This window comes from Octopus sinensis, linkage group LG9 (genome assembly GCF_006345805.1).
Source record: "Octopus sinensis linkage group LG9, ASM634580v1, whole genome shotgun sequence".
NCBI lineage: Eukaryota > Metazoa > Mollusca > Cephalopoda > Octopoda > Octopodidae > Octopus > Octopus sinensis.
The window spans coordinates 32788878-32802699 of NC_043005.1; the positions used below are offsets into that span (position 1 = coordinate 32788878).

The window sequence follows — 13822 nt, forward strand, 5'->3', positions numbered from 1 at the left end:
CATTATTATTATTATTATTATTATTATTATTATTATTGATAGTGATGGTGGGACATATTACTCTAGAGAAAAATAAATGATAATTGGTCAATTCCTAAAACTAAGAATTAACAGTTCTTATTTTTGGGAACTAATTTACAAGTTAGAAGTGGAAGTCCTTCTAGTTCTTGTATGAGTGTAGCACATGATGTAATTTGTGTATATAATGTATGATCTATTATTATGTTCTATTTTGTTTCACTCATTGGACTGTAGCCATGCTGAGGCACTGCCATGAAGGGTTTAGTACTTATTTTGTTTTTAAGCCTGGTACTTATTCTGTTGGTTCATTTTGCTGAGCCACTAAGTTATGAGGACATAAACAAACCAGCACCAGTTGTCAAGCAGTGATGGAGGACAAACACAAAGACATGCACACACACACATATAATGACAGGCTTCTTTCAATTTCCAGTTACCAAATCCACTCACAAGGCTTTGGTAGAAGACACTTGCCCAAGGTGTCATGCTGAAGGACTGAACCCAGAATCATGTGGTTGAGAGGCAAACTACTTATCACAAACCCACACCTGAGCCTATGCTATTTATGTGTATATAACATGAGATGTAATGTGTGTATAATGTGATGAAAAATTAGTAATTTATTTCCTACTTCTATGATAAAATCAAATGCTTGATGTTTTGTAGTCAGATGTTTCCATCCCCTGCAGGGATCAGAACAATTGGTTTTCAGCTTTCAGATAAAGGGGAAGGGTAGGGGTGGGTAAAGATTCAGGTCACTGTATATTTGTCCAGAGATGTAGCAGTAAAAGTGGAATAAAACACCCTGCCATCTTTGAAATAATTTCTTGAAACCAGGAACAAAGTAGACCTTTGCTAGGATAATGGTGCCATCATAAGAATCAATTCCAGTATATTACTGGTAGTTATTTTGTCAACATTTTATTAGGTGTGAGTGAAAATGCGAGTCTCTGTCTAGGTACTCCAATATTTCCATTCACATCTAGGAGGCTTCATTGGAATATAAATTGATACCAGCATATGACTGGCATTTCAGTAAAGTTTGAGCTTCCAATATAACGGGTTAAAACCAAATAAAATAAAGAAATTTGTCCAGCTGGCTTCTTGTTTCAATCAAAATAGTTTCTGATATGGTTGCAAATATGTAGGGAAGAAGCATATGTTTGTATGTGTATTAACGCTTGGTTTTATGTCAAGTTGTTATACATAAAAACAATTTAACCTGAAATTGAAGGATCACTCAATACTTTTTGTAGAGTTCAGGTTTGTTATTAAATTTTTGCAAGGAAAAGGTTGACTATGATTTGGAAGTTATTTCAGCTTGCTTGCCTTTGTCAAACAGTCGAATAAAAGTAAGCAAGCCAAAACTACTTTGAAGTAAATGCAAAAGTTTTAATAAGCACACACATACGTGTGTGTGTGTGTGTGTGCTTATTTAAACTTATTATTATTAAAACTTATTGAAACCCACACGCACATGTGTGTTTGTTTGCATGTATGTATGTTTAATTCTGTATGGATGAAACAAAATCAACATCTAAGTAGTTTTCTTTTTTCAACTCAGAAATACATGAAGAAGCTAAATATTATGAAACATACTGCGATTCCTGCAGAAGACAATTCACTCACTCAAATGATGAAGACATAAATAACTCCAAATAATGTTGCAATAGAAATCTTTACTATCTAAATATCATCTCTATTTAATCTCTTTCTCCTATAATTTACATCTCTTTTTCATTTCTATTTATTATGAAATATTTGGGTTTTTCTTAATTTCTTTTGAGATTATTCCAATATTTATTTACGATATCAAGCTTCATTTGTCAGTGTGCTAGCAACAAAAATATGTGTGAAATTCCTTTGCAAAACTTTAACTACTAAATATAATTGAATTAATGAAATTTAATCCAACAGAAATGTGGAGTGGAAGGAAACACATTTTGACAATTTTTGATGAACAGAAAAACAAACCAATGAAAAAATATATTGATTTATGAAATTAATGAATGAAATAAATGAATAAATAAAGTAGATTTTGCTCTATTTTCTTGATTGTGGTTATATGTAAATCACTAAAGATACTCACACATGCATACATATACAAACACACACACAACAAAACACGATTTTTGTATTTCAGAATATTATTGTATTTCTTCTTTTGAATTTTTAATACATATACTTATATACATTTACACACACACACGTATATACACATCATTATTTAACATTTGCTTTCCATGCTGGCATGGGTTGAACGGTTTGATAGGAGGTCGTGCACTAGAGGACTATACAGACTTCTGAGATATAATCATCAGCAAAGTGTATAAGTGATGTGGTGGCTTGTTGTTGGTGGTGGGGCATCCAACATTATAAAGGGTGAGAATGAATGGGAGGTCTGAGAGAAAGAGGACAGGAATGGAGCAATAGACAGGCAAGAGTGGAGAGAAATCCTGAATCCTTAAAGAAGAGGTGTAGGGGTTGGTGGAGATAGGTCAGAGTGGGGAGAGATAAGGATAGATTGTGAGGAGGTGGAAAAGCTGCGGGGGGGGAGGGGGGATAAAATTAGTGAGAGAGAAATGAGAGTGAGAGTGTAAGAAGAGTGGGTGAGTGCAGAGAGAGAGAGAGAGAGAGAGAGAATTTAGAGGTGCTGGAGAGTGGCATACGTGTAAGGGAAAGAGAATTCAGTGAAAAAATCCAAACAGGGGAGGCAGTGGAAAGAGGATGGTGAGAGAAAAGGGTATGGAGAAGCAGTAAATGGGGGCAATAAGTGCAGTAAGGTCAAAAGAAAGGGCTTAGAGAGTATTCCAGAGATAAGAAGAGGTGTTGGATGGCAGTGAAGGTAACCTGGGAGAGACTGTGCTGGCTGTTCATTAGCAGGATGGAGGGGGGGCGACGAGTGAGGATGAAGTGGCAATCATAGAGGTGTTTTGAGTTTAGTGAAATCATGTGGCACCTTAGACAGGTGTCTTTGACTATAGCCCTGGGTTAAGAAATCCTTGTGAATGGATTTGGCAGACAAAAACTGAGAGAGGCTTATATATTTCTCTGTCTCTTTCTCTCTCTCTCTCAAATGTGAATGCTTCACACACAGCACACAGCTGTTCTTGCAGAATCGAAGCCCATTCCTGATGCAGTTTTGCCTTCAGAGCATTGAGTGAAGTATGAGATGTGCTCAAGACCCTTGCCTGGGTTCAGATTGCGGCTTCTTGAGGACCATACATCCTTGACTATGAAGGACAGAATGTTTTTCTGAATCCAGGTGTGCCTTGAAAGTGCTCATTTGCCCATGGAAGCAGTTCAGCTTCCAGAATGTTGTTAATGTATCACTGGGTGTTAATTCTAATACTCGAAAGCACAAAAATGAGGAGAGACATTTCAGTGGGTGTCACAGCTGCCCAAACCATAACTGCTGTGAATTTTTATGAGTCTGCCCTTGACAGAGCTTGATACACTCCAAAGCTTGTCATTCTGGTGGTTTACTATCTGTTTGATGTCAAATTTCTTTACATCAGTGAATCTGACACAGGATAAGATGACTTCACTCCAATCTCATGGCTTTATAAACTTGCATGAGCTCATGATGGCAGATCTTCTTGTAGGGGTGGGTTCTGAGATCCTCCTTCAGCACTTGATACATCGATATTGAACTTATTTTTGCTGTAGTAGCCAGTCTTCTGATGGAACGAGGAGGATTTTGCTGTATCTTTTCTCTGGAATTTTTGATAAGCTGAGGGGTCTGCATACTTCTTTTTTGGCCACGTCCAGGTCAATCAGTGGTGGACCAGTCTCTTGAGATTTCTTGATGATTTTCCAGACTGTTGTTCGGTTAATTTAAGCTTTTTTGCCATAGCTGAATTACTTTCACCTCCTTTGTGGAAGGTTATGATTGTATTTCGGTCTATAGCTTTTTTTTTTAATAAATCTGAATTTGTTTAGTCTGAAACAAAAAGAAGACACTAAGCTTTTATAATGTTGTATAATTTTCATATCTTATCACATTTGTTGATAATTATTAAAGCTTGAAACTTCAGTTGTCTTAACTTCAGGACAACCTGTATATGTGTGTGTGTGCGTGCATATGTTTGCATTTCCTTGTCTTCATATTCCTCAATAGTTATGAAGACATTCTAGAAGCAGTGTTGTTTGGTTCCCATCTCCATATAAACATGTCCAACCATGTGGAAATATTACCTTGTTTGAAAACAAGTGGGGTTGGTGGCAGGAAGGACATCTGGCTGTAGAAAATCTGCCTCAATGAATCCTGTCTGTCTCATGCAAGCATGAAAAAGTGAACATGAAGATGATAATATGCATCATTTGTGTGTGTGTGTGTGTAATTTACACATACATACAAACATGTGTATTAAGCAGACATTGGAGTTTGATAAAGTCCTCTTGCATGGTTGGATACCGTCAAACTGTCCAACCATGCCAGTATAGAAGACAGACACTAAATGGTGATGATTGAAATATACATATGTACATACATACATACATACATACATACACACACTCACACACACACACACATACATACATACATACATAATGCATACATATATATGTATGTATTATATATGAGCGTGTGTGTATTTATAGACATACACACATATATACATATATATTTGTATTTGAATATACATGTTTTTCCAAGATAAGCTCATAGGAGCAAAACAGTAGTATTCTTTTTATGATTGACTCTAATTTTTTATCACTTATGTACATAGATATGTGTGAATATGTGTAGTGAGTGTGCGGAGGTGTTTGTATAGTCTGTTTGTGAGAATGTGTATATATCTGTGTTGTGTATGTTTATGTGTTTGCATGTATAATTTTTTATTTTCTTAGCTGACTATGAACGTTACTCAAGGGACTACAGTTTCATACTAGAGCTGTTATCAAACTGAAGAAAGCAATGGTTTCTTACTTACAACAAGAACTAAAATATGCTCTTAAAAAAACATCTATTTCACATGATTGCAACACACAAATTTGAAAACTGTCTCTCATAATTGAATGTATAATTGACATGGATTACATATGTATGGGTGTGCTTGTGGAAAGTTTGCTTGCATATCTATTTTGTCTGTGTGTGTATGTGTGTGTGTGTGTGTGTGTGTGTGTGTGTGTGTGTGTGTGTGTGTTTACATGTACAAAGCACTTGGCCCTTGAGTCACTTTTGTCACTTTCTGCTGATTAAAAATAATAAAAATACATATACATCTTCATGTACTGAGTTCTATTTCTCTTCTTTGTTCTGAAAACTGCTGTATCTTTCATCTTTTACTTGCTTGAGTCATTGGACTGCAGCCATGCTGGGCTCAGCCTTGAAGCTTTAGTCAAAGAAATTGACCACAGTACTTATTTTTCTTAAGTGTGATATTTATACTATCAACTTTCTTTTGACAAACTGCCAAGTCACAGGGATATAAACAAACCAATACCAGGTGTCAATCGGTGGTGAGGGACAAAAAACTCCTCACACACACACACATACATACATACACACACACATATATGCCAGGCTTCTATCAGTTTCCATCTACTAAAGTAAATGACAAGGCTTTTCTCAGACTGGCACTATAGTGGAAAACACTTGCCCTGGATGCCATGCAGTGGGACTGAACCTGAAATGATGAGGCTGGGAAGGAGACAGTAGAGAGATTTGTGGGTTGGTGTGGCAAGGAAAACAGAGAAACATGCAAAGTATAAAAGAAAAACATGCAAACTATTAAAAAAATGCATATATACATTGCAGCAGGAATATTTGGCAACCACAAACAGCTGGAGTCAAAACCAGATTGCTAAGTTTCACAATCAGGATTTGTGTTGGAGATCAGTGATGTCAGCAGTCATTTAGCCAATCTGATCCCAAGCAGATATCACTGTATCAGCACCAATGCAATTTGCTCAAATACTGATAGCATCATTAAAAAAAAAAACTGACCATTTAGACATCTGATAACTATTTGGACATATGATTAACACATTATTTTTCATGCCACTTTTTTCTTGGACAGATAAACTATAAATAGAGCTATTTCACAGCTAGCAGGCAGTGAATCTGTTATGCTGCTAGACATAACCACTCACTTTCCTGCTTTATTAATGCTGTGAATATATTTTCAGTCATTCATTGTAACAACATTTATTTGCCCTGTAGGTGTGTTTCATATTTATGCTTTGTATATTATATAGACCTAGTCACTTGTATAGTGAATCAGTGTTATACAGGAATACCCCAGGGTCACACCCAGTGACTGGTAACTACTACAAGGAGATGCCTTAGACAGAAGTATTTACAGAAACATCAAATTGCTTGACCAAGTCATGAAAGTTACAGGAAGAGTTTATAGCCCGATTAATTAGAAACAGAATTAGACTAGATGAGAGACTGTTTGGTTTTGTATTGGAGAGAAGTACTACTGATACTCATTGTACTTGACAAAACATTGACTTGGAGAAAGTCCTTTATAGAGTCTCTTGCTCTGTGATATGGTGGTTTCTGAGGAAGCAAAACAGGTGGCTGGGTTGGCTGATGAAAGTAGTGTTTCCAAATATTTCAAATGATGACTTTAGATTTAGTTATTATCTAAATACTCTCTTATGTAAATGTTTTGGTGATATAGATCCAGTAGAAACCTATTTAATAAGGAATCACTTAATTAGCTCTTTAATCCCTAATTAGGAATTTTCTTCATAGTTCCTATTCAGTTTGTGTGCTTTGGACTGTGGCCATGCTGGGGCACCACCTTGATGGGTTTAGCTGAACAAATCAACCTCAGTACTTTTTTTTAAAATTTGGTACTTATTATGTTGGTCTCTTTTACCAAACCATTAAGTTACATGGATGTAAACAAACCAACACGTTGTCAAGCAGTAGTTGGGTCCCCCCCCCCCCAACACACACACATCATAAACTTCCACACAGTTTCAATCTACCACATTCACTCACAAGGCATTGGTGAGCTATAGCAGAAAACACTTGCCCTAGATGCCATGTGGGACTGAACCTGAAACCATGTGGTTGCAAATTGATCTTCTTAACCACATCATATTTATTATCTTGAGGCTTGGTGGTCACCACTAATGCAATTTCTCTCCTTTACCAACCATCTTCAGGTATTTCTTTCTTGATTAAGAGGAATTTGTTGATGGTTAGACACCATTTTAAGAAGTTGGTATGTACATCTTTGGAGCTCTGTTTTGACTGAGTTCCTATGCAGGTAATTTTTTTCATTTCTTTAAGTTAAGATCACGATTAAAAAAGAAAATCTCATTCTGCGTGAGTATTGCCACATGGAATGGAAAAGGTACAAGAACTCATCTTCAAGACACCTCAAATTTATTGAATAGTTTCAGACAATGCTCTGTACTTTGGCTACCAACTGCTCTCAGAAATATCTGTAATTGGTTTTTCAATTACATATTCTTCATATAATTCATTTAAACCAATATTTTAGTGCTTACAGATGTTGATGGCATCAAAGAATTATTTAAAAATTATGATGCTGGTTTAGATAAGTCCTTTACTCTTCTCACAAGTTTATAGCAATAACCATGAATAATGAGAAAGATTAAGACATTAATTAAATAAATGAGAGTCATGAGGCAAGGATCTGAATAAAGTGTCTATATACATCTCAATTTATTTTATATTTCAGTCATTAGTTTCAGTACTGAAATAATGCTGAATGATTTAGTTTCTTGTAATTCCTTGATGTCTAAGACCAACTGAAGAATGTGACCAAGGAGGAAAATATATAAACTTCTGATGATTAAACAATTATCTTCCAAAGCACTTCTACAGTGACATGGGGTGTTCCTTTCTCCCCCAGATTCTGGAACTAATCTCTACAAATTCTCACTACAGAAGTATTCTGCCAGTAGATAACATCTTGTCACATGGTATTACAGCATTTACAATAATAAATATCCACAAATTCAGTCTTTTAATTATTATCCTCTTGACTGGGTCACTGAAATTGCAGTTTATTTTAAGCCTAATATTTTCAACATCATATTCCAGTTTTTCTATAAAAAAATTTATTGCATTTACCAAATATAGGTTGGACAATATGTAGAAATAAGATTCTTATGAGTTATTTTTAGCCTTTGATTTCAAGCCTTGTATTTTCTTAAGTTACATTCCACATAAGGCAAGTACTGAGGTGTATATAGACACTTTATTCAGATCCTTGCCTCATGTCTCTCATTTATTTAATTAACACCTTAATCTTTCTCATTATTCATGGTTATTGCTATAGAAGTAACATAACATGTGGTGTTTCCTTCTCAAAAATGAAAGGAATTTAGAAATATTGGAAAATGCTTTTTTTGCCTCTTTGAAGAACCAACCATAATTTAATGTCCAGTTTTCCACGCTTGCATGAGTCAGATGGAATTTGATGACGACAGATGACTTTCCTCTTGCCAGCCTTCATCTGCAATATAAGGTAATATAAGTAGGGTAATATTTCCTCCTGGCCAGATGTATTTTTCCACAGAAGACTGGAAACAAACAACATCACTTGAATGGTAGTAATGCTCATTTTCAACCATCACGCGATGTCAAGACAAGGGTACATGCAAATACACACACGCACACACACATGCATATATATATATATATATATATATATATATATATATATATATATATATATAATGAGATTCTTTCAGTTTCTGTCTACCATAATCCATTCATAATGCTTTGATAGCTCAGGGCTATTGTAGGAGACACTAAAGGTGCCATGCAGTGGGACTGAACCCAAGACCACATAGTTTGAAAACTAGCTTCTTGATTACATAGCCATGCTTGTACCTATATTCTTTGATATATACTCTACATATTTTTGTGCAGAATATGGTGGCAGATTAGTTTCATAAAGAATTTTTCCTTCTTGCTAAGCTTTTCCCTTTCAATAAATCGTAGCATCAACTTTTACTTAGCAAGCTGTATAAAAAATTATATTTTGCAACCTGCTACACTTTACACAGTTCTGCAAACAAGATTTTGTTATCTTGAGTTGATCAAACTGGAGAGAGATATCATAACAATGATGATAAACTAGCAATATGAGTTTTATCTATACATTCATCTGTGGTAGTAGGTTGTTCAATTTCCCTTTCTGCCAATTTCACTTCACAATAGCACAGTGTTCAAAGATATGGAAGTTAATATTTTCTACTTTTATTAATAAAACCAAATACTCAGACCCATTTATGGTTTAAATGCACTTTTAGTTTTAGGCATTACTCCTTTAGGAGGCATGCTGGCAGAATCATTATGATGCTAGACAAAATGCTTCATGACATTTCTTCCAGCTCCTTGCATTCTGAGTTGAAATTCTTCCAAGGTTAACTTTGCTTTCATCCTTGTCAGAAGTTAATAATAATTGCTAGTTGAGCACTGCAGTTGATATAATCAACTAACCACTTCCCAACCAAAAAATTGCTGACCTCATGCCATGACTTTAAAATCATTATCTGTTTAGGGGTTTGAAAAAGAAAAACAGGAACAAAAGAAAGAAAATCCCGCCCTCACCCTCATTCTACTGTGACTTTCTTCTCCTGTCTTGACAACATGAGGTGAACACTGGCAGCAAACTAGCTGGAAAAAGAAAGCAAAAGAAAAGCCATAATATAATAAGCTATTTGTGTTTTAATTAAATTTTATAAAATTATATTTTACCTCATTTTGATTAATTTTCAATTATAAAGGTAACAAACTTCTGAAAGATAAGATTTTCACTGTTTTAAGGATATCTGAGGTATTTTCTATAACTTTTATCTTTGATAACATGGTAATAAAACATTTTTTAAAATTAATATAATGTGGCTTAAGTATACTTGTATAAAATAAACCCTAAACTTTTTAAGGGCAATAAAATTCAATACAACCTTAGTAAGCTTGTATTTACCCAGATTGAAATCCTGTTAACATCAATTGAACAGAACTTTCTTTAAATGCATCAAACCCTTTTGTTACTGTATTTATTTTGAGATGCTCTGTGTTTCTTTCAATTACTTTAAATATAACAAAGAATTTAGTTAAATAACTTAGTTTTTATTCAGCTAGTGTTAGGGACATAAATTGTGACTAAGGTTTGGTGGAAGATTTTTAATTCAAAACTTAGGAAAACAAGACATTTGTACTCAGAGCCAGAGCTGGTTTCAGCCGAGTTGGTAATGAAAGGGTTAATGGATTATTTTGTTTTATTTTACTAAACTTAATTTGACATTAATTCTGTTATATAGAAAATAACTTAATTCAATAGATAATATCAATTAAATTTTTCTTCTGTAGAAAAAAATGTTTCTAGTCTGTGGTTCATCATCATCACTTAAAGCTCATTTTCCATGCTGGCATAGGTTGAACGGTTTAACCAGAGTTGGCAAGCTGCACCAGACTCTAGTCTGTTGTGGCATAGTTTCTACAGTTGGATGTCCTTCCTAATGCCAACCACTTTACAGAGCTTGCTGGATACTTTTACATGGCACTGCACAAGCACTTTACGTGGGACTGGCACAAGTGTTTTTTTATGTGGTACTGGCACTAGACTCTGGCAGACCAATCCTCTTCACCACTTCTGCTGTGGAGCACAGAGCTTCTTGAGTACAGCAAGATGCCAGGCATCTCGGTTATTTGTCATCTCGCCTGAAAGGTTCAGTGTCCGGAGGTCAACCTTCAGTACTTTGCCCCATGTCTTCCTGGATCTACTTTGAGAGATCAGTACTTCTTGGTGGAGCTGTCAGTATCCATCTGCATCACATGACCAAACCAGTGCAGTCTTCTCTCTTGTTCACTGCATCTAATTCCTCTTATGCCTAGCTTCTCTCTCAATACACTGGCATTCTGTTGAACATGGATACTTATATTACATATCCAACAGAGCATACTAGCCTCATTTCTTTCTAATCTTCGCATGTTCTCTGCACTCATGGCTAACATCTCACTACCATGTAGAGATGCTGTCCATATACATGCATCATGCGTGGCTTAAGGGCTAGGGTATTCGTCTCACAATCATAAGGTTGTGAGTTCGATTCCTGGTCATGTGTTGTGTCCTTGAGCAAGACACTTTATTTCACGTTGCTCCAGTTCAATCCGCTGCCAAAAATGAGTACCTGTATTTCAGAGGGCAAACCTTGTCACACTCTGTGTCACGCTGAATCTCCCTGAAAACTATGCTAAGGGTTCACGTATCTGTGGAGTGCTCAGCCACTTGTGTGTTAATTTCACGAGCAGGCTGTTCCGTTGATCAGATCAACTGGAACCATTATCGTTGTAAGTGATAGAGTGCCAGTTAAACACGCATCATACAATCTTCCTTTCACTCAGAGAGAGAAACCTTTTATAGCCAACAGAGGTAACAGCTCTCTGAATTTCCTCCATCCTATTCTTCTTCTAGCTATTACACTCTCTGTACATCTTCCCCCACAACTAATCTGGTCCCCTAGGTAATAGAAATTGTTTACTACCTCGAATGGGCCACCAGGGCATTTGCGAGAATCAATTTCCCAAGTTTTCCAAGTATTTGCAACTCAACACTGAAAAATAACTCTGAGAAGACTTTTAACCTTTCAACTTAGAAAACAATTAAAAGCAACAAATGTATAAAAAAATAAATTGATCAAAAGAAAAAAAAGGAAGTAAAGAAAGAAAAAATATCAAAAGTATAAAAGATTAAATTATTAAAAAATTCTTTCAATTTAGAAAAATGTGAGATCAGATATCAACTACCAAAAGAGCAACCCTAGAAAAACTTCGACAAGAAAACAAATAAAAAGAAAAAATGCGGGGAATTAAGCAACGAAAGATAGTGGGGAAGAGAGTAACAAGCTGTATGCGCCAGTTCGAATGATGTGTTCAGTTGCATCTTGCAGACATAATTGCAAAGGCGTTGCTGCAGAGAATGGCCAGAGACACTCACTGTAAAAGCCACCTCACCTAGCTGGGCTTATTTCTTAGATGGGCCGCTGTCGTCCCGATTTTGTGAAGGAAATCAGCAGTGCAGGGTCCGAGAACACCCGAAGTCTCGACGGCGACCGGTACAAACAGATAGCAGCCAGTCAAACTCCGGTATTTGGTTATCTTCCTCTCTTCTGCATTTCGGGAGGTAATACCTGGGTTTGCGGCCAGTGTGGTAAGGTAGGGGGTGGAGAACGTTCCCCAGCACGTCACATCGCAGATTATGGGTTTAACTCCCGCAAATAGAGCGCTTCCCATCTCCGTGATGAAGACCTACTGGCTCCAGCTGTGACGAGAAGTCAGCCACATTGAGTCCCTTTCTGGAGCTGTCATTCACAGTAGCGTGCCAAGGGAACCAGGAGGGCACCGAACTGAGTCAGGCGCCACTGTTTGATTGCAAATCGAAACGTATGCAGGTGATGCAGTGCTGGTCAAAGGAAGTCTTACCTAGAAGTATATTTGCACTTACTGTCGTCCCAGTTACGTTGGAACATCTATATTCTGGGGGGGAAAATGAAGCCTTCAATGATCCAATTGGCCAGAGCTGATTCCAGTTCCCTGACCACATCGGGTTTAGCAATCGCGTGGAGTACCTCGCAGATAAGGTTGCAGCTGGAAGAGGCGGAGGAAAGATAAGCAAGCAGCCCCAGGATGAAAGTGGAACGGAGGTTGAAGCCACCAAATTTCATGGGTAGTTTTGCCTGTTACCAGCCGACACTGTCAAAACTAACATAGCAGATCAATTCAGCACAGCGCCGGATGGCAACATTGTTCTTCAGCTTAGTCAGCTGACTGAGAAGAGAAGATCTCGGGCATGGCGGGGGAGGCCAACACGAAGAAAACAGTTTGTCAGTGTAGTGACAGATCGGAGTAAATGTGCTCTCGCTTCGGCTGAGTGTATAGCGAGTTTAAATCTCTGAGGTGGTTGGGTCGCAGGCCATCTACTCCGATACTACTTTCCCCAAGGAAAGATCTCAGGGCGGTGATAATCTCATATCATTACTAGACACGGTCAAAGTCGTGTCCCTATTAAGGATTTGGAGATCTCTAATGTATACCGGAGGGCCAAAATGCTTAAGATAGAGAGTAGCCAGAACATTTAGTATGGGTCTGAGCATTGTGTCGCTTGAGGTCAGCATGCGCACCGCGGCAGAAACGTTGCCCTCAGTTTGCGATTGACCTGACTCGGAGTCTTTTCGCACTGTAGGAAGATACCTGCAAGCTGGATGTCGCCGCCAGTGGGCAGCTTGAGAGAAGCAAGAGGCTAGTTGAAGAGGGGTAGTTGAAGGAATTGATGTGGCATCTAAGCCTCGAAGCCATGGAAGGAATTGAACCCCTCCTCTGCCATCGAGAACCCAAGAACAAGCATCGCGAAACTGAATAATTTGTTCCAGTCGGGAGGGCTGTTGTTAGCAAGTGTCTAGTCTTTAAACAACGTTAGTGTTTCGGCCACAAAAGCGCGAACAACCTTGGGGATCCTGATTATGATGATTCTCCGCGACTGCTTCAGGTAGGAATTCATCACCAATACTTCGTCTGAATTGAGCGGGGTTAATTTTCTGCCATGCAGCACCTGTGTTCGTCTGTAGTGTTGAGAAAGATATCACTCTATCCTTGGCAGGATTTGAACTCCGAGTGTAAAAAGCCGGAATACTACAAATTTATATATCTTTACTTTTTTTTTACTTGCTTCATTCACTGGACCGCAGCTATTCTGGGATAACATCTTGAAGGGTTTAGTTGGACAACTCGACCTAGTACTTATCTTTTTAAGTCTGATAATTATTCTATAGATCCCTTGTGCCTAGCCGCTAAGTTACG

The 13822-nt window shown here is 37.3% G+C and overlaps 1 long non-coding RNA gene across 1 annotated transcript; it reads left to right on the plus strand.

The window, feature by feature from the left end:
* Positions 1-418: 418 nt before the first annotated feature.
* Positions 419-5230, plus strand: LOC118764819. The gene is made up of 2 exons (XR_005000630.1): positions 419-2634; positions 2670-5230. It is a non-coding gene; the product is annotated as an uncharacterized LOC118764819 (long non-coding RNA).
* Positions 5231-13822: the final 8592 nt, after the last annotated feature.